Source organism: Lithobates pipiens, unplaced genomic scaffold, assembly GCF_037356315.1.
Source record: "Lithobates pipiens isolate NorthernLeopardFrog02 unplaced genomic scaffold, aLitPip1_a1.2 Scaffold_10, whole genome shotgun sequence".
NCBI classification, from domain to species: Eukaryota; Metazoa; Chordata; class Amphibia; order Anura; family Ranidae; genus Lithobates; species Lithobates pipiens.
Genome location: NW_027507686.1, coordinates 99,261,262 through 99,285,031, shown reverse-complemented (window position 1 = coordinate 99,285,031; position 23,770 = coordinate 99,261,262). Strand labels below are relative to the sequence as shown.

General features: G+C 48.5%; 23 pseudogenes; all 23 read left to right on the top strand.

The window, feature by feature from the left end:
* The first annotated feature begins 243 nt into the window (after positions 1-243).
* On the top strand, positions 244-362 carry LOC143949780 (5S ribosomal RNA; annotated as a pseudogene).
* Positions 363-926: 564 nt separating this feature from the next.
* Positions 927-1,045, top strand: LOC143948288 (5S ribosomal RNA; annotated as a pseudogene).
* A 108-nt stretch (positions 1,046-1,153) lies between these two features.
* LOC143945436 (5S ribosomal RNA) lies at positions 1,154-1,272 on the top strand (annotated as a pseudogene).
* A 300-nt stretch (positions 1,273-1,572) lies between these two features.
* Positions 1,573-1,691, top strand: LOC143957269 (5S ribosomal RNA; annotated as a pseudogene).
* Positions 1,692-1,799: 108 nt separating this feature from the next.
* LOC143949691 (5S ribosomal RNA) lies at positions 1,800-1,918 on the top strand (annotated as a pseudogene).
* A 319-nt stretch (positions 1,919-2,237) lies between these two features.
* LOC143952190 (5S ribosomal RNA) lies at positions 2,238-2,356 on the top strand (annotated as a pseudogene).
* Positions 2,357-2,454: 98 nt separating this feature from the next.
* Positions 2,455-2,573, top strand: LOC143950255 (5S ribosomal RNA; annotated as a pseudogene).
* A 764-nt stretch (positions 2,574-3,337) lies between these two features.
* Positions 3,338-3,456, top strand: LOC143943170 (5S ribosomal RNA; annotated as a pseudogene).
* A 545-nt stretch (positions 3,457-4,001) lies between these two features.
* LOC143949768 (5S ribosomal RNA) lies at positions 4,002-4,120 on the top strand (annotated as a pseudogene).
* Positions 4,121-4,682: 562 nt separating this feature from the next.
* Positions 4,683-4,801, top strand: LOC143948277 (5S ribosomal RNA; annotated as a pseudogene).
* A 108-nt stretch (positions 4,802-4,909) lies between these two features.
* On the top strand, positions 4,910-5,028 carry LOC143945425 (5S ribosomal RNA; annotated as a pseudogene).
* Positions 5,029-5,335: 307 nt separating this feature from the next.
* On the top strand, positions 5,336-5,454 carry LOC143954342 (5S ribosomal RNA; annotated as a pseudogene).
* Positions 5,455-5,562: 108 nt separating this feature from the next.
* LOC143949669 (5S ribosomal RNA) lies at positions 5,563-5,681 on the top strand (annotated as a pseudogene).
* A 319-nt stretch (positions 5,682-6,000) lies between these two features.
* On the top strand, positions 6,001-6,119 carry LOC143952179 (5S ribosomal RNA; annotated as a pseudogene).
* A 98-nt stretch (positions 6,120-6,217) lies between these two features.
* Positions 6,218-6,336, top strand: LOC143950898 (5S ribosomal RNA; annotated as a pseudogene).
* Positions 6,337-6,859: 523 nt separating this feature from the next.
* Positions 6,860-6,978, top strand: LOC143946332 (5S ribosomal RNA; annotated as a pseudogene).
* A 545-nt stretch (positions 6,979-7,523) lies between these two features.
* Positions 7,524-7,642, top strand: LOC143952367 (5S ribosomal RNA; annotated as a pseudogene).
* A 109-nt stretch (positions 7,643-7,751) lies between these two features.
* Positions 7,752-7,870, top strand: LOC143948796 (5S ribosomal RNA; annotated as a pseudogene).
* A 562-nt stretch (positions 7,871-8,432) lies between these two features.
* On the top strand, positions 8,433-8,551 carry LOC143948266 (5S ribosomal RNA; annotated as a pseudogene).
* Positions 8,552-8,659: 108 nt separating this feature from the next.
* LOC143949901 (5S ribosomal RNA) lies at positions 8,660-8,778 on the top strand (annotated as a pseudogene).
* Positions 8,779-9,115: 337 nt separating this feature from the next.
* LOC143945095 (5S ribosomal RNA) lies at positions 9,116-9,239 on the top strand (annotated as a pseudogene).
* A 108-nt stretch (positions 9,240-9,347) lies between these two features.
* LOC143954331 (5S ribosomal RNA) lies at positions 9,348-9,466 on the top strand (annotated as a pseudogene).
* A 13,710-nt stretch (positions 9,467-23,176) lies between these two features.
* Positions 23,177-23,295, top strand: LOC143957236 (5S ribosomal RNA; annotated as a pseudogene).
* Positions 23,296-23,770: the final 475 nt, after the last annotated feature.

Genomic DNA, 23,770 nt, shown 5'->3' with positions numbered 1-23,770 from the left:
TTTCAGGAGGGTTGAGAGTGGCCAGAAAGATTGCCTTCGGCCACATCACTCTGCATGTGCCCGATCTCGTATGCTAAGCAGGGTCTGGCCTGATTAGTACCTGGATGGAGACCGCCTAGGTATACCAGGTGATTTTTATTTTAATATGTTGTTGGCGTCGACGACCTGTTTTATTTTTCGGCTTGTTTGCCGAGGAGACCATCTTGGCGTTTGTCAAGAGGGTTGAGAGTGGGCAGCAAGACCACCTTTGACCACATCACTCTGAATGCGCCCAATCTCATTTGTTCTCGAATGCTAAGCAGGGTTGGGCCAGGTTAATACCTGGATGGGAGACCGTCTGGGAAGACCAGGTGCCATAGACACTGTTGTAATATGTTCTAGGTGTCGACGACTCGTTTTATTTTTTTGCTTGTTTACCGGGGTGACCATTTTGGCATTTTTCAAGAAGGTTGAGAGTGGCCAGCAAGTTGGTCTATGGACTCATCAACATGAATGTGCTTGATCTCTTCTAATCTCAGATGCTAAGCAGGGTCGGGCATGCTTAGTACATGGATGGGAGATCTCCTGGGAATACCAGGTGCCGTAGGCTTTTTGTTATTTGTTGTTGGCGTCGATGACCTGTTTTATTTTTCTGCTTGTTTGCCGAGGTGACCATCTTGGCACTTGTCAAGAGGGTTAAGAATGGGTGGAAAAAGCTCCTACGGCTACATCCCCATGAATGCTGCCGATCTCATCTTATCTAGGATGCTAAGCAGGGTCGGGCTTGGTTAACATCTGGATGGGAGACCACTTGGGAATACCAGGTGCTGTAGGCTTTTTTTATATTATATATTGTTGGCGTCCACCACCTGTTTTATTTTTCTGCTTGCTTGCCGACGAGACCATCTTAGCCTTTGTCAAGAGGGTTTAGAGTGGGCAGCAAGACCACCTTTGACCACATCACTCTGAAAGCGCCCAATCTAATTTGTTCTCGAATGCTAAGCAGGGTTGGGCCTGGTTAGTACCTGGATGGGAGACCGCCTGGGAAGACTAGGTGCCATAGGCACTGTTTTAATATGTTCTAGGCTTCGACGACCTGTTTTATTTTTTTGCTTGTTTGCCGAGGTGACCATCTTGGCATTTTTCAAGAAGGTTGAGAGTGGCCAGCAAGATGGCCTATGGACTCATCAACCTGAATGCGCCTGATCTCTTCTAATCTCAGATGCTAAGCAGGGTCGGGCATGCTTAGTACTTGGATGGGAGACCTCCTGAGAATACCAGGTGCCGTAGGCTTTTTTATAATATGTTGTTGGTGTCGACGACCTGTTTTATTTTTCTGCTTGTTTGCCGAGGTGATTGGCATTTTTCAGGAGAGTGGCCAGCAAGATTGCCTTCGGCCACATCACTCTGCATGTGCCCGATCTCGGATGCTAAGCATGGTCGGGCCTGATTAGTACCTGGATGGGAGACTGCCTAGGTATACCAGGTCACTTTTTTTTTTAATATGTTGTCGGCGTCAATGACCTGTTTTATTCTTCGCCGAGGTGACCATCTTGGCGTTTGTCAAGAGGGTTGAGATTGGCCAGCAAGATTTCCTACAGCCACATCACCCTGAATGCGCCCGATCTCGTCTGATCTCTAATGCTAAGCAGGGTTGGGCCTAGTTAGTACCTGGAAGGGAGACCGCCTGGGAAGACCAGGTGCCATAGGCTTTGTTTTAATATGTTGTTGGCGTCGACGACCTGTTTTATTTTTTTGCTTGTTTGCCGAGGTGACCATCTTGGCGTTTGTCAAGAGGGTTGACAGTGGCCAGCAAGATGGCCTATGGACACATCAACCTGAATGCGCCTGATCTCTTCTAATCTCAGATGCTAAGCAGGGTCGGGCATGCTTAGTACATGGACGGGAGACCTCCTGGGAATACCAGGTGCCGTAGGCTTTTTGTTATTTGTTGTTGGCGTCAACGACCTGTTTTATTTTTCTACTTGCTTGCCGAGGTGACCACCTTGGCGTTTTTCAGGAGGGTTGAGAGTGGCCAGAAAGATTGCCTTCGGCCAAATCACTCTGCATGTGCCCGATCTCTTATGCTAAGCAGGGTCGGGCCTGGTTAGTACCTGGATGGAGACCGCCTAGGTATACCAGGTGACGTTTTTTTTCAATATGTTGTTGGCGTCGATGACCTGTTTTATTTTTCGGCTTGTTTGCCGAGGTGACCATCTTGGCGTTTGTCAAGATGGTTGAGAGTGGCCACCAAGATCCCCTACGGCCACCTCACCCTGAATGCGCCCAATATCATCTGATCTCAGATGCTAAGCAGGGTTGTGCCTGATTAGTACCTGGATTGGAGACCGCCTGGGAATACCAGGTGCCATAGGCTTTTTTTATAATATGTTGTACCTGTTTTATTTTTCTGCTTGCTTGCCGACAAGACCATCTTGGCGTTTGTCAAGAGGGTTGAGAGTGGGCAGCAAGACCACCTTTGACCACATCACTCTGAATGCGCCCGATTTCATTTGTTCTCGAATGCTAAGCAGGGTTGGGTCTGGTTAATACCTGGATGGGAGACCGCCTGGGAAGACCAGGTGCCATAGACACTGTTGTAATATGTTCTAGGCGTCGACGACCTGTTTTATTTTTTTGCTTGTTTGCCGAGGTGACCATCTTGGCATTTTTCAAGAAGGTTGAGAGTGGCCAGCAAGATGGCTTATGGACTCATCAACCTGAATGTGCCTGATCGCTTCTAATCTCAGATGCTAAGCAGGGTCGGGCATGCTTAGTACATGGATGGGAGACCTCCTGGGAATACCAGGTGCCGTAGGCTTTTTGTTATTTGTTGTTGGCGTCTACGGCCTGTTTTATTTTTCTGCTTGTTTGCCGAGGTGACCATCATGGCATTTGTCAAGAGGGTTGCCAGTGGCCAGCAAGATTGCCTACGGCCACATCACCCTGAATGTGTTTGTTCTTAGATGCTAAGCAGGGTCCGGCCCGGTTAGTACCTGGATGGGAGACCACCTGGGATTACCAAGTGCCGTAGGCTTTTTGTTATTTGTTGTTGGCGTCTACGACCTGTTTTATTTTTCTGCTTGTTTGCCGAGGTGACCATCTTGGCGTTTTTCAGGAGGGTTGAGAGTGGCCAGCAAGATTACCTTCGGCCACATCACTCTGCATGTGCCTGATCTCGGATGCTAAGCATGGTCAGGCCTGGTTAGTACCTGGATGGGAGACCGCCTAGGTATACCAGGTGACGTTATTTTTTTAATACGTTGTTGGCGTCAATGACCTGTTTTATTCTTCTGCTTCTTTGCCGAGGTGACCATCTTGGCGTTTGTCAAGAGGGTTGAGATTGGCCAGCAAGATTTCCTACAGCCACATCACCCTGAATGCGCCCGATCTCGTCTGATCTCTAATGCTAAGCAGGGTTGGGCCTAGTTAGTACCTGGAAGGGAAACCGCCTGGGAAGACCAGGTGCCATAGGCTTTGTTTTAATATGTTGTTGGCGTCGACGACCTCTTTTATTTTTTTGCTTGTTTGCCGAGGTTACCATCTTGGCGTTTGTCAAGAGGGTTGAGAGTGGCCAGCAAGATGGCCTATGGACACATCAACCTGAATGCGCCCGATATCTTCTAATCTCAGATGCTAAGCAGGGTCGGGCATGCTTAGTACATGGACGGGAGACCTCCTGGGAATACCAGGTGCCATAGGCTTTTTGTTATTTGTTGTTGGCGTCAACGACCTGTTTTATTTTTCTGCTTGCTTGCCGAGGTGACCATCTTGGCATTTTTCAGGAGGGTTGAGAGTGGCCAGAAAGATTGCCTTCGGCCACATCACTCTGCATGTGCCCGATCTCGTATGCTAAGCAGGGTCTGGCCTGATTAGTACCTGGATGGAGACCGCCTAGGTATACCAGGTGATTTTTATTTTAATATGTTGTTGGCGTCGACGACCTGTTTTATTTTTCGGCTTGTTTGCCGAGGAGACCATCTTGGCGTTTGTCAAGAGGGTTGAGAGTGGGCAGCAAGACCACCTTTGACCACATCACTCTGAATGCGCCCAATCTCATTTGTTCTCGAATGCTAAGCAGGGTTGGGCCAGGTTAATACCTGGATGGGAGACCGTCTGGGAAGACCAGGTGCCATAGACACTGTTGTAATATGTTCTAGGTGTCGACGACTTGTTTTATTTTTTTGCTTGTTTACCGGGGTGACCATTTTGGCATTTTTCAAGAAGGTTGAGAGTGGCCAGCAAGTTGGTCTATGGACTCATCAACATGAATGTGCTTGATCTCTTCTAATCTCAGATGCTAAGCAGGGTCGGGCATGCTTAGTACATGGATGGGAGATCTCCTGGGAATACCAGGTGCCGTAGGCTTTTTGTTATTTGTTGTTGGCGTCGATGACCTGTTTTATTTTTCTGCTTGTTTGCCGAGGTGACCATCTTGGCACTTGTCAAGAGGGTTAAGAATGGGTGGAAAAAGCTCCTACGGCTACATCCCCATGAATGCTTCCGATCTCATCTTATCTAGGATGCTAAGCAGGGTCGGGCTTGGTTAACATCTGGATGGGAGACCACTTGGGAATACCAGGTGCTGTAGGCTTTTTTTATAATATATTGTTGGCGTCCACCACCTGTTTTATTTTTCTGCTTGCTTGCCGACGAGACCATCTTAGCCTTTGTCAAGAGGGTTTAGAGTGGGCAGCAAGACCACCTTTGACCACATCACTCTGAAAGCGCCCAATCTAATTTGTTCTCGAATGCTAAGCAGGGTTGGGCCTGGTTAGTACCTGGATGGGAGACCGCCTGGGAAGACTAGGTGCCATAGGCACTGTTTTAATATGTTCTAGGCTTCGACGACCTGTTTTATTTTTTTGCTTGTTTGCCGAGGTGACCATCTTGGCATTTTTCAAGAAGGTTGAGAGTGGCCAGCAAGATGGCCTATGGACTCATCAACCTGAATGCGCCTGATCTCTTCTAATCTCAGATGCTAAGCAGGGTCGGGCATGCTTAGTACTTGGATGGGAGACCTCCTGAGAATACCAGGTGCCGTAGGCTTTTTTATAATATGTTGTTGGTGTCGACGACCTGTTTTATTTTTCTGCTTGTTTGCCGAGGTGATTGGCATTTTTCAGGAGGGTTGAGAGTGGCCAGCAAGATTGCCTTCGGCCACATCACTCTGCATGTGCCCGATCTCGGATGCTAAGCATGGTCGGGCCTGATTAGTACCTGGATGGGAGACTGCCTAGGTATACCAGGTCACTTTTTTTTTTAATATGTTGTCGGCGTCAATGACCTGTTTTATTCTTCGCCGAGGTGACCATCTTGGCGTTTGTCAAGAGGGTTGAGATTGGCCAGCAAGATTTCCTACAGCCACATCACCCTGAATGCGCCCGATCTCGTCTGATCTCTAATGCTAAGCAGGGTTGGGCCTGGTTAGTACCTGGAAGGGAGACCGCCTGGGAAGACCAGGTGCCATAGGCTTTGTTTTAATATGTTGTTGGCGTCGACGACCTGTTTTATTTTTTTGCTTGTTTGCCGAGGTGACCATCTTGGCGTTTGTCAAGAGGGTTGACAGTGGCCAGCAAGATGGCCTATGGACACATCAACCTGAATGCGCCTGATCTCTTCTAATCTCAGATGCTAAGCAGGGTCGGGCATGCTTAGTACATGGACGGGAGACCTCCTGGGAATACCAGGTGCCGTAGGCTTTTTGTTATTTGTTGTTGGCGTCAACGACCTGTTTTATTTTTCTACTTGCTTGCCGAGGTGACCACCTTGGCGTTTTTCAGGAGGGTTGAGAGTGGCCAGAAAGATTGCCTTCGGCCAAATCACTCTGCATGTGCCCGATCTCTTATGCTAAGCAGGGTCGGGCCTGGTTAGTACCTGGATGGAGACCGCCTAGGTATACCAGGTGACGTTTTTTTTCAATATGTTGTTGGCGTAGATGACCTGTTTTATTTTTCGGCTTGTTTGCCGAGGTGACCATCTTGGCGTTTGTCAAGATGGTTGAGAGTGGCCACCAAGATCCCCTACGGCCACCTCACCCTGAATGCGCCCAATATCATCTGATCTCAGATGCTAAGCAGGGTTGTGCCTGATTAGTACCTGGATTGGAGACCGCCTGGGAATACCAGGTGCCATAGGCTTTTTTTATAATATGTTGTACCTGTTTTATTTTTCTGCTTGCTTGCCGACAAGACCATCTTGGCGTTTGTCAAGAGGGTTGAGAGTGGGCAGCAAGACCACCTTTGACCACATCACTCTGAATGCGCCCGATCTCATTTGTTCTTGAATGCTAAGCAGGGTTGGGTCTGGTTAATACCTGGATGGGAGACCGCCTGGGAAGACCAGGTGCCATAGACACTGTTGTAATATGTTCTAGGCGTCGACGACCTGTTTTATTTTTTTGCTTGTTTGCCGAGGTGACCATCTTGGCATTTTTCAAGAAGGTTGAGAGTGGCCAGCAAGATGGCTTATGGACTCATCAACCTGAATGTGCCTGATCGCTTCTAATCTCAGATGCTAAGCAGGGTCGGGCATGCTTAGTACATGGATGGGAGACCTCCTGGGAATACCAGGTGCCGTAGGCTTTTTGTTATTTGTTGTTGGCGTCTACGGCCTGTTTTATTTTTCTGCTTGTTTGCCGAGGTGACCATCATGGCATTTGTCAAGAGGGTTGCCAGTGGCCAGCAAGATTGCCTACGGCCACATCACCCTGAATGTGTTTGTTCTCAGATGCTAAGCAGGGTCCGGCCCGGTTAGTACCTGGATGGGAGACCGCCTAGGTATACCAGGTGACGTTATTTTATTGTTTTATTCTTCTGCTTCTTTGCCGAGGTGACCATCTTGGCGTTTGTCAAGAGGGTTGAGATTGGCCAGCAAGATTTCCTACAGCCACATCACCCTGAATGCGCCCGATCTCATCTGATCTCTAATGCTAAGCAGGCTTGGGCCTAGTTAGTACCTGGAAGGGAAACCGCCTGGGAAGACCAGGTGCCATAGGCTTTGTTTTAATATGTTGTTGGCGTCGACGACCTCTTTTATTTTTTTGCTTGTTTGCCGAGGTTACCATCTTGGCGTTTGTCAAGAGGGTTGAGAGTGGCCATCAAGATGGCCTATGGACACATCAACCTGAATGCGCCCGATATCTTCTAATCTCAGATGCTAAGCAGTGTCGGGCATGCTTAGTACATGGACGGGAGACCTCCTGGGAATACCAGGTGCCATAGGCTTTTTGTTATTTGTTGTTGGCGTCAACGACCTGTTTTATTTTTCTGCTTGCTTGCCGAGGTGACCATCTTGGCATTTTTCAGGAGGGTTGAGAGTGGCCAGAAAGATTGCCTTCGGCCACATCACTCTGCATGTGCCCGATCTCGTATGCTAAGCAGGGTCTGGCCTGATTAGTACCTGGATGGAGACCGCCTAGGTATACCAGGTGATTTTTATTTTAATATGTTGTTGGCGTCGACGACCTGTTTTATTTTTCAGCTTGTTTGCCGAGGTGACCATCTTGGCGTTTGTCAAGATGGTTGAGAGTGGCCACCAAGATCCCCTACGGCCACCTCACCCTGAATGCGCCCAATATCATCTGATCTCAGATGCTAAGCAGGGTCGGGCCTGGTTAGTACCTGAATTGGAGACCGCCTGGGAATACCAGGTGCCATAGGCTTTTTTTTTAGTATATTGTTGGCGTCCACCACCTGTTTTATTTTTCTGCTTGCTTGCCGACGAGACCATCTTGGCGTTTGTCAAGAGGGTTGAGAGTGGGCAGCAAGACCACCTTTGACCACATCACTCTGAATGCGCCCGATCTCATTTGTTCTCGAATGCTAAGCAGGGTTGGGCCAGGTTAATACCTGGATGGGAAACCGTCTGGGAAGACCAGGTACCATAGACACTGTTGTAATATGTTCTAGGTGTCGACGACTTGTTTTATTTTTTTGCTTGTTTACCAGGGTGACCATTTTGGCATTTTTCAAGAAGGTTGAGAGTGGCCAGCAAGTTGGTCTATGGACTCATCAACATGAATGTGCTTGATCTCTTCTAATCTCAGATGCTAAGCAGGGTCGGGCATGCTTAGTACATGGATGGGAGATCTCCTGGGAATACCAGGTGCCGTAGGCTTTTTGTTATTTGTTGTTGGCGTCGATGACCTGTTTTATTTTTCTGCTTGTTTGCCGAGGTGACCATCTTGGCACTTGTCAAGAGGGTTAAGAGTGGGGGGAAAAAGCTCCTACGGCTACATCCCCATGAATGCTTCCGATCTCATCTTATCTAGGATGCTAAGCAGGGTCGGGCTTGGTTAACATCTGGATGGGAGACCACTTGGGAATACCAGGTGCTGTAGGCTTTTTTTATAATATATTGTTGGCGTCCACCACCTGTTTTATTTTTCTGCTTGCTTGCCGACGAGACCATCTTAGCCTTTGTCAAGAGGGTTGAGAGTGGGCAGCAAGACCACCTTTGACCACATCACTCTGAAAGCGCCCAATCTAATTTGTTCTCGAATGCTAAGCAGGGTTGGGCCTGGTTAGTACCTGGATGGGAGACCGCCTGGGAAGACTAGGTGCCATAGGCACTGTTTTAATATGTTCTAGGCTTCGACGACCTGTTTTATTTTTTTGCTTGTTTGCCGAGGTGACCATCTTGGCATTTTTCAAGAAGGTTGAGAGTGGCCAGCAAGATGGCCTATGGACTCATCAACCTGAATGCGCCTGATCTCTTCTAATCTCAGATGCTAAGCAGGGTCGGGCATGCTTAGTACTTGGATAGGAGACCTCCTGGGAATTCCAAGTGCCGTAGGCTTTTTTTTTTAAATGTTGTTGGTGTCGACGACCTGTTTTATTTTTCTGCTTTTTTGCCGAGGTGACCACCTTGGCATATGTCAAGAGGGTTGAGAGTGGCCAGAAAGATTGCCTACAGCCACATCACCCTGAATGTTCCCGATTTTGTCTGATCTCGGATGCTAAGCAGGGATGGGCCTGGTTAGCACCTGGATTGGAGTCCGCCTGGGACTACCAGGTGACATTGTTTTTTTTTTAAATATGTTGTTGGCGTAGATGACCTGTTTTATTTTTCTGCTTGTTTTCCGAGGTGACCACCTTGGCATTTGTCAAGAGGGTTGAGAGTGGCCAGCAAGATCACCTATGGCCACATCACATCACCCTGAATGCGCTCGATGTTGTCTGATCTCGGATGCTAAGCAGGGTCGGGCCTGGTTAGTACCTAGATGGGAGACCACCTGGGAATACCAGGTGCCGTAGGCTTTTTTTTAATATGTTGTTGGCATCGACGACCTGTTTTATTTTTTTGCTTGTTTGCCGAGGGGAACTTCTTGGCGTTTGTCAAGAGGGTTGAGATTGGCCAGCAAGATCACCTACGGCCACATCACCCTGAATGCGCACGATCTTGTCTGATCTCGGATGCTAAGCAGGGCCGGGCCTGGTTAGTACCTGGATGGGAGACCTCCTGGGAATAGCCAGTGCCGTAGGCTTTCTTTTAATATGTTGTTGGCATCGACGACCTGTTTTATTTTTCTGCTTGTTTGCCGAGGTGACCATCTTGGCGTTTGTCAAGTGGGTTTAGAGAGGCCAACAAGATCGCCTACAGCCACATCACCCTGAATGCACCGGATCTCATCTGATCTTGGATGCTAAGCAGGGTCGGGCCTGGTTATTACATGGATGGGAAAACCAGGTGTCGTAGGCTTCTTTTTAATATGTTGTTGGCGTCAACGACCTGTTTTATTTTTCTGCTTGTTTGCCAAGGTGACCATCATGGCGTTTGTCAAGAGGGTAGAGAGTGGCCAGCAAAATCACCTATGGCCACATCACACTCAATGCGCCCAATCTCATCTGATCTCAAAACCTAAGCAGGGTTGGGCCTGGTTAGTACCTGGATGGGAGACCGCCTAGGAATATCAGGTGACTTTTTTTTTAATAAGTTGTTGGCGTCGATGTCCTGTTTTATTTTTCTGCTTGTTTGCCGAGGTGACCATCTTAGCATTTGTCAAGAGGGTTGAGAGTGGCCAGCAAGATTGCCTATGGCCATATCACCCTGAATACTTTCATACTTTGTATTCCCAACCTGTTTTCTGTATAATCTAGCCTACCTTCTGTATACCTTTAGCCTCTCTGTATAAACTAGCCTTCCTTCTATATACACTGCCATTTATGAGGTAAACAAAGAGTCTAGTGTACATAAACGACAGGCTAGAGTATAAAGAGAGGATAGGGTATACAGAAGAAAGCCTAGTGTATACAGAACACAGGCTAGTACCCTGAGCCTGGGTGAGAGAGGATGAGGAGCATTAGGAGGGCTTGGTCTTCCACATCCGACCAAGTGTTCGGCATGATGTGGCTCAACATGTCCAGCTGTCGAAAATAAGGACAAGCGTGGGAGGCACACAACACCCACTGTAACAGTGCTAGGTTCCTGTATTACAGAAACAGAACACCAGCAATAAGGGGTATCTTCAGGTTTATACTGTGCAGGAGGCACACAACACCCACTCTAACTTCTGCACTGCAGATGCCTGTATTGCAGAAATTGAACACCAGTAATAAAGGGTAGCTTCAGGTGTGTACTGTGCAGGAGGCACATAACACCCACTGTAACAGTGCTAGGTTCCCAAGCAGTAAAGACACTGTCCCTGCCTATCGTCCTCTTTCCCTGACCGCCGCAACACACTATACAAGGCCGCCGCGCTAGCGGCCTTATATAGTGTGGGGTGTGTACTAAACCCCCCGAGATATAATTGGCCACAGGAATCCTGCCTGTGGTCAATTGTGGCTCTCCTCTCAGAGGATGTCACATCTGTTCTTATTATATAGAACTTATTATGCTCCTCGTACACTTTTTCAATTTGGCCGAACGGCCGGACGCAAGTTGCCCCCAGTGCGGGAACATGGAGGGAGACATGATGCACATGTTTTGGAGATGCCCGAAGTTGATCCGCTACTGGACGGAGGTCACAGGAACCATTGATCGGGTGTTTGGAACCTCCACCAGGATGGAGGCGAAGTATTGTCTCCTGGGATTAGTTGAAGGAGTTGGAAACCCGGGAAGCAGCCAGATGGCAGTTCTGAGATGCCTATTTCAGGCAAGGAAACTGATTGCCCAACCCTGCTTAGCCTCCAATGTTGGCAATGACTTGTTTTTTTTTCGTTTGTTTCCCAAGATGACCATATTGGCATTTGTCAAGATGGTTGAGAGTGCCCGAAGAGATCGCCTATGGCCCCATCACCTTGAAAGTGCCCGATCTTGTTTGATCTCGGAGGCTAAGCATTGTCGGGCCTGATTAGTAACTGGATGGAAAACCGACTGGCAATACCAGGTGCCGTATGCTTATTTCTTGATCATACATCACGGGACACAGGAGCTTCATTACATGGTGGGTTATATAGGCACCTCTGATGATTGGACATTGGTTAACCCCCAATTAAGGAGAATTCCTCCCCTATATAACCCCTCCCATATGGGAGGCACCTCAGTTTTCTCGCCAGTGTCTATGATGGTTGGTCACGTAAAACATGTGCTATGAAGAAAGCTCTGTGCAGGTCCCTGCGGGGGCCTAAGGGCTACAACAAACCAGATCCATATCTCGGGCCAATATTTTGACTCCCAAGATGATATGGTACCCGGGCCTCGTCATCCGAAGAAACGAGGTTTTGCCTGTAAGTCCTCTCCTATTGGAAGACTGGGCTCTGGGAAAACCAGACTTGGTGTACTATTTACATAGTGACACGAAAATTTCTGACAGAGTCTTTTACAAGGTCCAGGTAGGAGGTTCTTCTGAGAAGGAACCCCAAAAAAACCCTGAAGGTTTCCACAACTCTGCCCGCTGTGATGGGTGAAGGCTGGAATCTGTCTGTTTTCAGCAATTCCTGCGACGAGGACAGGTAAGGGAAATTAATCCTATATAAATTATATTATGGATTTCTTCATTAAGTAGTTGTATGTCTTACCTGGTTTCCACCACTAGAGGGAGTAAGAGCAGCCTGATGCATACTTACATGCCTTTCAGATACACACACTCAGTACAGCCTGGTTCTCCCAGATGATTCACGTCTCCACTGCAATCTCTGCCACAATGAAGGTAATACAGGGGTCCAACGTAGTCTGGGGGTTCCCACGCAGCTCCGATGGCAATTCCCTTCCCCCCTGGATAGCGATGGTCCTCGTGCATGCGCGCTGAGCGTGCTCCCGTGCTAATGGAGGAGGGGGGAGTGTGGTTGCCAGCCGTGCACGTCGGTGTGCACGGTGCTGTACTGCGCAGGCACCAGGCGGCAGTTTTAAAAAGCCCAGAGCGTCAGGGGGCTGTAAGTGGAGACACAGGAGCTGTGGGCAGTAAGCATCCCAAGGGATTGGATCCAGGCAAACCTAAGACACCTACTCAGCATCAGGTTGTGCAGTTTAAGCATATATATTTATTGTGAGACTTTAAGCACAACAGTGATTGCACTTTGTACTAGTACCTCTGCTTTGTAGCTTAGGACTATGTCTCCTCGTAAGAGGGTCTCAGGGGGAGGTAACAAGGGCACTGGTAAGTCACCGCCTAGGTCTAGGGGTTCTAAAAATGCCTGTAGGTTACCATCCCCCCCGCAAGACTGGAGCCAGCCTCACAAGATGAGTCAGTGCCCCTGTCAGGTTTTGCAGCCTCTCCTAATTTTTCAGCCCCGATATACGTCACTGGGGACTCCCTTAGGGCTACATTGGAGGGTTTTGAAGGGAGAATCATGAATTTTAATTCAGCTTCCCTGAAAGACAGCAGGAAAAGGGGTAGATCCCCTCCCTCTGCTGAGATTCCTCTTTCAGATGACACTTATGACAATGAGGAGAGATCCCTATCTTGGGACGGGGATCTTGAGCAGTCGGATGAATCAGAGGAAGAGGAGAGAGTCCCCTCCTCCCAGGCGCTCAGAAAACAGGTGCAGTATTATACTCAATTGGTGCGTACCACATTCAGAATGCCTGCTGCTGAGATCGCTACGTCCTCTGTTTCTTCCCTGGGAGTCAGGAAAATCCCACAGACTGCCTTTTCCTTTCCAATTCAATCCTTAATGGATAAATTGTTGTATGAGGATTGGGGACATCCCGATAAACTGTTTGCTCCTCCTAAAAGGTTTTCTATGCTTTATCCTCTGGAGGAAAGTTTCACCAAGAAATGGGGGGTCCCATCTGTCGATGCGGCTGTTTCTTGCGTGAATAGAAACCTGACCTGTCCTTTGGATAATGCTCAGGTATTTAAAGATCCAATTGATAAGAAGCTGGAAACATTATTAAAAGCCTCCTTTTCCATGACTGGCGCTGTAGTGCAACCTACAGTCGCAGCTGTGGGGTTGTATCAGTTCCTCAAGGAACAGGTTAAGCAGATGCTTGGCCTCCTTCCCAGTGAGGAAGTGGAGAATTATGCAGAAATACCTCAAATTCTGTGTTTCATGATTGATGCGATTTTGGATTCTGTCCAACAAGCATCTCGTTTGTCTCTCCTGTTGGTACACATGCGAAGGTCCCTATGGCTAAAGAATTGGGCAGCTGAGCTATCATGCAAGAAGCTTTTGATTGGGTTCCCGTTTAAAGTGGAACGTTTCTTTGGAGAAGAATTAGACAAATTCATCCAAAAAATGTCAGGGGGTAAATCTACTCTCCTTCCAGTCAAAAGGAGCAAACGTCCATCATTTAGGCGTTCTCTCTCTCCCGGAGCATCAAGCTCTAAGCAGTGGCGACAGCCTTCTCAACCCCCCTCTACAGGAAAGGCTCAAGGCCGGGCCCAGGGGCAGAAGAAATCCGAGGGGGCGAAAGCCTGCCAAGCAGAGCTCAAAAGCTTCCTTGTGAAGGGGCGCCCCCGCTCGGCCGAGTGGGAGGAAGGCTCCTGCAGTTTGCGGAAGCCTGGCGGGAAGAGATCCGGGACAAGTGGGTGGTCTCTTCGGTATCTCTGGGCTACAAGCTGGAGTTTAAGGAGATTCCACCTTCTCGCTTTCTAAGGTCAAGGATCCCCAGGGACCCAGTAAAGCAAAGACCGCTATTTCTGGCCTTAGATCACTTACTATCCCAGGGGGTGATAGTAGAAGTGGACCCAAAAGAACAGGGTTGATGGTTTTACTCGAATCTCTTCACCGTTCCAAAGCCAAATGGAAGTGTCAGACCTATCTTGGATCTGAAGGATCTGAACCGATTTTAACGCATCCGGTCCTTCCGAATGCAGTCAATTCACACTGTGGTGTCCTCCCTGCAAGGGGGAGAGTTTATGGCATCAATAGGCATCAAGGATACATATCTCCATGTGCCAATTTTTCCCACACACCAAAAGTATCTAAGGTTCGCGGTAGAGCGGCGCCATTTTAAATTTATGGCCTTGCCATTCGGGCTCGCTACAGCCCCTAGAGTCTTCACAAAGATTCTGGACCCTCTCTTGGCAAACCTAAGAGCTCAGGGTATAGCCGTCATGGCTTATCTAGACGATTTGCTTCTCATAGAGAAAACAGTAGCGCTCCCGAACCACAGTGTTACCAGAACGCTAGAACACCTGGAACGCCTAGGTTGGATTATAAACCTAGAAAAGTCGTCCCTACAGCCTGCTACCAGGTTGGAATACCTGGGTATGGTTATCGATACCGCTCAGGGCAAGGTGTTTCTACCAAGGCCAAAAGCCTTGGCCATTGGGGATCTGGTGTGCCTAATTCTGGGCAGAAGATCTTCCCCCATTCGGTTGTGCATGAGACTGTTAGGGAAAATGGTTGCCTCCTTCGAGGCCGTTCCATTCGCCCAGTTGCACTCAAGGCCTCTGCAAAGATGCATCCTTGCGGCTTGGAACAGGAAGCCCCAGTCCTTGGATCTTCCTATGCGTCTATCCCCAGGGACACGCAAGAGTCTCGTCTGGTGGTTACAAACCGAGAATTTGCTGAAAGGCAAAACTTTTCTTCCTCTTCCATGGAAGATTATTACAACAGATGCCAGCCTGACAGGCTGGGGAGCAGTGTTGGAGGAGACGTGCTCGCAGGGGAAATGGTCTGCGATCGAGAAGCTATTGCCCATAAATGTCTTGGAGATCCGGGCAGTGTATATGGCTCTCAGAAACTGGTCTTTCAGACTCCGGGGTCTCCCTGTTCAGGTTCAGTCCGACAATGCCACAGCAGTGGCCTATATCAATCATCAGGGCGGTACCATGAGTCTGGTTGCGCAAAAAGAGGTGAATCACATACTTGTCTGGGCAGAAAGGCATGTTCCATTGCAGTCTTCATTCCAGGAGTGGAAAATTGGCAGGCGGATTTTCTGAGCCGCCAGCAGTTGTGCCCAGGAGAATGGGCTCTGCACCCCGACGTGTTTTGCAACATATGTCACAGGTGGGGTACTCCAGACGTAGATCTGTTTGCGTCCAGGTTCAACAGAAAACTAGACAAATTTGTGTCAAGGACAAGAGATACACTCGCTCAGGGGTCGGATGCTCTGACAGTTCCCTGGGATCAGTACAATTGGATTTATGCCTTTCCCCTGTGCCTGCTTCTGTCGCGGTTCCTGGGAAGAGTCAAGAGGGAGACAAAGTTGGTTCTTTTGGTAGCCCCGGCTTGGCCCAGGTGACCGTGGTATGCAGAGATCATGAAGTTGGCAGTAGACAGGCCGTGGATCCTCCCTCTCCGGCCAGATCTGCTCTCACAGGGTCCAATTTACCATCCTGCTTTACACAGTCTGAATTTGAAGGTTTGGCTGCTGAGACCCACATTCTGAGAGACCGTGGGCTTTCGAGGCCAGTCCTTTCTACTCTGGTCAATGCCAGAAAGCCGGCCTCCAGGCTTATTTACTACAAAATATGGAGGGCCTATGTTTCCTGGTATGAACTCAGGGAATGGCTTCCTAGAAAGTATGTAATTAGCAGGATCTTGGCCTTCCTCCAGTCAGGCCTAGAAATGAATTTGGCCGTAAGCACTATCAAGGTTCAGATTTCGGCATTGTCAGTGTTTTTTCAGAAGCCACTGGCATCGCATTCCCTGGTGCAGGCTTTCATCCAGGGGGCTATGCGGATAAGGCTGTCAGCCAAACCTCTGGTATGCCCATGGGATCTGAATTTGGTTCTCTCAGCTTTGCAGGGGCAACCTTTTGAACCTTTGCATCAGCCTTCGTTAGTTCTTTTGACTAAAAAATTGGTTTTCTTGGTAGCCATATCCACGGCTAGAAGAGTGTCAGAACTAGCAGCTCTCTCCAGCAAAGAGCCGTATCTAATTATTCATAAGGACCGGGTGGTAATGCGTCCCAACAGGTCCTTCCTGCCTAAGGTGGTTTCAGGATTCCATTTGAATCAAGATTTAATCCTACCATCCTTTTTTCCGGACCCACAGTCTGCAGAAGAAGAATCGTTGCACACTTTGCATGTGGTAAGGGCAATCAGTATCTATCTTCAGGCAACTGCTCAGATAAGGAAAACTGATTGCTTATTTATTTTGCCGGAAGGCCCTAGGAAGGGCCAGGCGGCATCAAAATCCACTCTCTCAAGGTGGATTAGACAGATTATTTCTCAGGCCTATAGTGTTAAAGGGAAGATCCCTCCTTTTCAAGTGAAAGTGCACTCAACTAGGGCTGTAAGTGCTTCTTGGGTAGTGCATCACCAGGCCTCCCTGGCTCAGATCTGAAAAGCTGCAACTTGGTCATCAGTCCACACATTCACCAGATTCTATCAGGTGGATGTCAGAGGGCAAGAGGATATCGCCTTTGGGCGCAGTGTACTGCAGGCTGCAGTTTAGGTCCTCTGGTCCTTGGTGGTCTATATATTATGATCTGTGTCTCCCTCCCCTCAATCTGAGCATTGCTTTGGGACATCCCACTATGTAATGAAGCTCCTGTGTCCCGTGATGTATGATCAAAAAAATAGGATTTTTATATACAGCTTACCTGTAAAATCCTTTTCTTGAGAGTACATCACGGGACACAGGGCCCCCGCCCCTCTTGGGTTTTACGTGGTTTCCCATTGCTTTGCTACAAAACTGAGGTGCCTCCCATATGGGAGGGGTTATATAGGGGAGGAATTCTACAGTGTCCAATCACCAGAGGTGCCTATATAACCCACTATGTAATAAAGCTCATGTGTCCCGTGATGTACTCTCAAGAAAAGGATTTTACAGGTAAGCTGTATATAAAAATCTTATTTTTTATGTTGTTGGCCTTGACTAGGGATGAGCCGAACACCCCCCGGTTCGGTTCGCACCAGAACTTTCGAACGGACCCCACGTTCGTTACAAACGTTAGAACCCCATTGAAGTCTAAGGGACTCGAACGTTCGAAATGGAAAGTGCTAATTTTAACGGCTAATATGCAAGATATTGTCCTAAAAAGGGTTTGGGGACCTGACTCCTGCCTCAGGGGACATGGGTCAATGCAAAATAAAGTTTTAAAAACGGCCGTTTTGGCGGGAGCACTGATTTTAATGACAATTAAAGTGAAAAAAAAAAGTGAAATATTCCTTTAAATATGGTGCCTGGGGGGGTGTCTGTAGTATGCCTGTGAAGTGCCACGTGTTTCCCGTGTTTAGAACAGTCCCTGCACAAGATGACATTAAACGGAAATAACACCATTTAAAACTGCTTGCGGTTTTAATGTTATATCTGGTTCCTGCAATATGGTTGAAAATCATTCAGAAAAATGGCATGGGTAGCCCTCCCTGCCCATTACCAGCCTATTTGGGTCTTGTACGCATATTAAGGGGAACCCTGTACCCATATTAAAAAAAGGAAATGCGTGTGGCCCCCAGGCCCTATATACTCAGAACAGCAGTATACAGGCGGTGCAAACAAGACAGGGACTGTGTAGGTTTGTTGTGGTAAGTTGAATCTGTTTGTAATTTTCAACTGGTACATTTTTAAAGTGTAGCTCCAGTCAAAAAAACTATTTTTAAGCTTTTTGGAAAACATAGGGAAGGGTTATCACCCCTGTATAATTTGTTTTGTCGTCCATCTTTTTTCATCTCACTTTCTGCTGTCTCCTTGCGTTTGCAAGTAGGAGATGTTTGTAAGTTGGATGTTTGAAAGTAGGGGCTATATGCTCTGCAGAAATGGCGGAACAAGGTGTTGGTTTTGCCACAACATTGTAAGCCCTCAAAGTGACTCTTGGTGGGCGCTGGAGCGCCCTGCTGTGAACGATTATATCAAGAATTGTAATTACATGCCATTGTTGAACAGTGGTAGAAAAATTGACCTTTGGTGGTTGTGGTGCTGGTGCCACAACACTATAAGTCCTCACCGTTACTCTGGGTGGGCACAGGAAGGGGCCCTCCTGTGAAGTATTATATCAAGAATTGTAATTACATGTCCCTGTTAAACAGGGGCAGAAAAATTGGGCCTTAGGCACTGGTGCCATCACACTGCAACCTCTGCTATATACTCTAGTTTTATTGCAGGAATTAGCCCTGCTGCAAAGCATTGCATCAAAAATTGTACTTAAACGCCCCTGTTAAACAGGGGCAGAAAAATTGGGCCTTAGGCACTGGTGCTGGTGCCATCACACTGCAACCTCTGCCATATACTCTAGTTTTATTGCAGGAATTAGCCCTGCTGCAAAGCATTGCATCAAAAATTGTACTTAAACGCCCCTGTTAAACAGGGGCAGAAAAATTGGGCCTTAGGCACTGGTGCTGGTGCCATCACACTGCAACCTCTGCCATATACTCTAGTTTTATTGCAGGAATTAGCCCTGCTGCAAAGCATTGCATCAAAAATTGTACTTAAACGCCCCTGTTAAACAGGGGCAGAAAAATTGGGCTGCTGGCATCACCCAGAACCAAAAATGTTCTTCCAACATATCAGCGGAGGAGGAAGAGGATAGACAATCAACATAACAGGACAGTCACTCAGCATCAGCATAGGCAGTCTTGAAGGGATGTGATATTTAAAAAAAAATTATTCGGTTACATCAGCTTCAGGTGCTTGGTAGCTGTGGGTGATCCAAGACTGATTCATCTTGATGAAGGTCAGTCGATCAACTGATTCGGTGGACAGGCGCACCCTGTGATCGGTAACAAAGCCACCAGCAGCACTGAAGGTGCGTTCCGAAAGAACGCTGGATGCAGGACAGGCCAGTAGCTCAATTCAATACTGTGCAAGCTCTGGCCAGTGATCCATCCTCAAGACCCAGTAAGCCAGAGGATTTTCGGTGGGAAAGGTGTCCAAGTCTGACCTTGCCCCTAGGTATTCCTGCACCATGTAAATTAGACGCTGGCGATGGGTGCTGGAACCGATCATACCTTGGGGCTGCGGACTAAAAAATTGTCTGAAAGCATCAGTCAGACGGCCACCTTCTCCACCGCTCCTTCTGACTGATGCCTCAGCAACACGTTGTCCAGGACCAGGAGTTTGTGACCTCTCAGTCTCTGGGAACGCGTTGCACAGAGCTTTCTGCAAGGCCTCCCGGAGATGTCTCATCCTCTGCTCCCTCTGCGATGGCAAGATAAGGTCGGCAACCTTACCCTTGTACCGTGGATCAAGGAGAGTGGCCAGCCAGTAATGGTCCCTCTCCTTGATCCAAAGAATACGAGGATCCTTCCGCAGGCTTTGCAGGATCAGGGAGGCCATGCAGCGTAGGTTAGCTGAGGCATTCGGTCCAGAGTCCTCTGGGTCACTAAGGACAACATGATCCGCAGCTACCTCCTCCCAGCCACGTACAAGTCCACGTGTTTCTTGGGACTGTAAATCATCCCTATAAGACTGCTGCTGCTGATGCTGATGCTGAGTGCCAGCCTCCACCTCCATGCTGACACAATCATCCTCCTCCTCCTCTTCCTCCTCCTCACCCTCTTCCTGTGTGATGGGTGGCACAGCAGGAACACTGTCTGGATAAAGGGGGCCTTGAGAGGCAAGGAAGTCCTCCTCTTCCTGCCTCTGTTCTGCCTCAAGTGCCCTGTCCATTATTCCACGCAGCGTATGCTCCAAGAGGTGGACAAGAGGTACAGTGTCACTGATGCATGCACTGTCACTGCTCACCATCCTTGTGGCCTCCTCAAACGGTGACAGGACAGTGCATGCATCCCTGATCATGCCCCACTGGCGTGGTGAGAAAAAACCAAGCTCCCCTGACCCTGCCCTGGTGCCGTAGTCACACAGGTACTCATTGATGGCCCTCTGCTGCGTGTGCAGCCGCTGCAGCATGGCCAATGTTGAGTTCCATCTGGTGGGCATGTCACATATAAGGCGGTTCTTGGGCAGGTTCAACTCCTTTTGGAGCTCAGCCAGCCGAGCACAGGCATTAAATGATCGGCGGAAATGCACACAGACTTTCCTGGCCTGCTTCAGGACATCATGTAAGCCGGGGTACCTGCCCAAGATCCGCTGCACCACCAGGTTAAGGACGTGAGCTACACAGGGCACATGGGTCAGTTGTCCCTGTCGGAGGGCGGAGAGGAGGTTGGTGCCATTGTCGCAAACCACCATTCCTGGCTTAAGCTGGCATGGCGTCAACCACCTCTCGGCCTGCCCCTGCAGAGCTGACAAAACATCCGCCCCAGTGTGGCTCCTGTCCCTCAAACAAACCAGCGCAAGCACGGCATGGCATCGTTTTGCCTGCGTACTTGCGTAGCCCCTGCAACGCCTACGGAGCACCGCTGGTTCTGAGGACAGAGCACTGGAAGAGGCCATGGAGGAAGAAGAAGAGGAGGGGGTGGAGGAGAGAGGTGTGTCACAACCAATAGTAGCATTTTGGAGGCGTGGTGGCGGAACAACCTCCAACACTACTGCACCTTGTCCTGCATCCTTCCCAGCAGCCAGAAGAGTGACCCAATGGGCCGTGAAAGACAGGTAACGTCCCTGTCCATGCCTGCTGGACCATGAGTCAGCGGTAATATGCACCTTACCGCTGACCAGCGAGGCAAGGACATTGCCTTCCACATGTCGGTAGAGAGCCGGAATCGCCTTCCGTGAGAAAAAGTGGCGTTTGGGGACCTGCCACTGAGGAACCGCACATTGTACAAACTCACGGAAGGGGGCCGAGTCTACCAACTGAAAAGGCAGCAGTTGAAGTGCTAGCAATTTAGCCAAGCTAGCATTCAACCGCTGGGCATGTGGATGGCTGGGAGTAAACTTCTTCCGCCTGTCCAGCAGCTGGGGCAGGGACATTTGCTTGCTATAATCGGATGTGGATGTACCACTAGCAGAGTTATCTTTTTATCTTTATCTCTTTTATCGGCTCGTGCCTGTCTGCCTCTCCTTGCTGGCCTTCCAGACATGGTAATGGCCTGAAGGGAGTTGGGTAAAACAGTAGTTGGGTAGTTTATATTGTGCTGGAGGCACACAACACCCACTAACTCCTGCAGATGCCTTTTTTATAGAACAGCAGAGATAAACGGGTATATACAGATGTATACTGTGCTGTGCTGGAAGCACACACAACTTCCAATAACTCCTGCAGATGGCAATTGGGCCCAAATAGAGAACAGCTATGTAGGTGGATTATAGCGGTATGTACTGGGTACAGAGCACGCAGACAGCACGCACTATCTCCTGACACTACTGACTGCAAACTCTATTATTAAAGCTAGATCACTAGCTATATAGGTGAGGTGAATATCACGGTGTATACTGCGGTCAGGGCACGCAGACAATAACCAGAAAACAGCAGAGTTAAAGGGGTATATACAGATGTATACTGTGCTGTGCTGGAAGCACACACAACTTCCAATAACTCCTGCAGATGACAATTGGGCCCAAATAGAGAACAGCTATGTAGGTGGATTATAGCGGTATGTACTGGGTACAGAGCACGCAGACAGCACGCACTATCTCCTGACACTACTGACTGCAAGCTCTATTATTAAAGCTAGATCACTAGCTATATAGGTGAGGTGAATATCACGGTGTATACTGCGGTCAGGGCACGCAGACAATAACCGGAAAACAGCAGAGTTAAAGGGGTATATACAGATGTATACTGTGCTGTGCTGGAAGCACACACAACTTCCAATAACTCCTGCAGATGACAATTGGGCCCAAATAGAGAACAGCTATGTAGGTGGATTATAGCGGTATGTACTGGGTACAGAGCACGCAGACAGCACGCACTATCTCCTGACACTACTGACTGCAAGCTCTATTATTAAAGCTAGATCACTAGCTATATAGGTGAGGTGAATATCACGGTGTATACTGCGGTCAGGGCACGCAGACAATAACCAGAAAACAGAAGAGTTAAAGGGGTATATACAGATGTATACTGTGCTGTGCTGGAAGCACACACAACTTCCAATAACTCCTGCAGATGACAATTGGGCCCAAATAGAGAACAGCTATGTAGGTGGATTATAGCGGTATGTACTGGGTACAGAGCACGCAGACAGCACGCACTATCTCCTGACACTACTGACTGCAAGCTCTATTATTAAAGCTAGATCACTAGCTATATAGGTGAGGTGAATATCACGGTGTATACTGCGGTCAGGGCACGCAGACAATAACCAGAAAACAGCAGAGTTAAACGGGTATATACAGATGTATACTGTGCTGTGCTGGAAGCACACACAACTTCCAATAACTCCTGCAGATGACAATTGGGCCCAAATAGAGAACAGCTATGTAGGTGGATTATAGCGGTATGTACTGGGTACAGAGCACGCAGACAGCACGCACTATCTCCTGACACTACTGACTGCAAGCTCTATTATTAAAGCTAGATCACTAGCTATATAGGTGAGGTGAATATAGTGGTGTATACTGCGGTCAGGGCACAGACAATAACCACTACACAAGAGCAAGATAGGAAATCAGCCAAAAACGATTGGTGGGTAACTGTGTTGAAGGTACACAGAACACCCACTGCTTCAGATGCCAACACACTACACGAGGCCGCCTTATATAGTGTGGGGCGTGCACTACACAGCCTGAGCTATGATTGGCCACAGGCAGGATGCCTGTGGCCAATCATGGCTCTCCTCGCTGCTGACGCTGCGATTGGCCAAGCATGCGGGGTCACAGTGCATGCTTGGCCAATCATGAGCCAGCAATGCACTGCGCCATCGCAGTGCATTGTGGTCCGCGCGCGCCATACGAATTTTGACGCGAACGGACCAAGAGTTCGGATTTCGCCGAACGCCCGAACAGCCAATGTTCGAGTCGAACGTACGTTCGACTCGAACACGAAGCTCATCCCTAGCGTTGACCTGTTTTTTTTCGCTTGTTTCCCAAGATGACCATCTTGGCGTTTGTCAAGAGGGTTGAGAGTGCCCAAAGAAAGTGCCTACGGCCAAATCACAAGTAAAGTGCCCGATCTTGTTTGATCTCGGAGGCTAAGCATTGTCGGGCCTGATTAGTAACTGGATGGGAGACCGACTGAGAATATCAGGTGCCGTAGGCATCTTTTTATGTTGTTGGCGTTGACATGTTTTTTTTTCCACTTGTTTCCCAAGGTGACCATCTTGGCATTTGTCAAGAGGGCTGAGAGAGCCCAAAGAAATCTCCTACGGCCACATCACCCTGAAAGCGCCCGATCTCATCTGATCTCAGAGGCTAAGCAGGGTCCGGCCTGGATAGTACCTAATTACAGGTGCCATAGGAATCTTTTTATATTGTTGGCTTTGACCTGTTTTTTTTCAGCTTGTTTCCCAAGGTGACCATTTTAGCATCTGTCAAGAGTTTTGAGTATGTCCCGAAGCGTTAGCCTAAGGCCACATCACCCTGAAAGCGCCCGATCTCAGAGGCTAAGAAGGGTCAGGGTCAGATGTGAGACCGCCAGGGTCTATGTTGTTGGCGTTGACTTGTTTTTTTTTCACTTGTTTCCCAAGATGACCATCTTGGCATTTGTCAAGAGGGTTGAGAGTGTCTGAATAGAA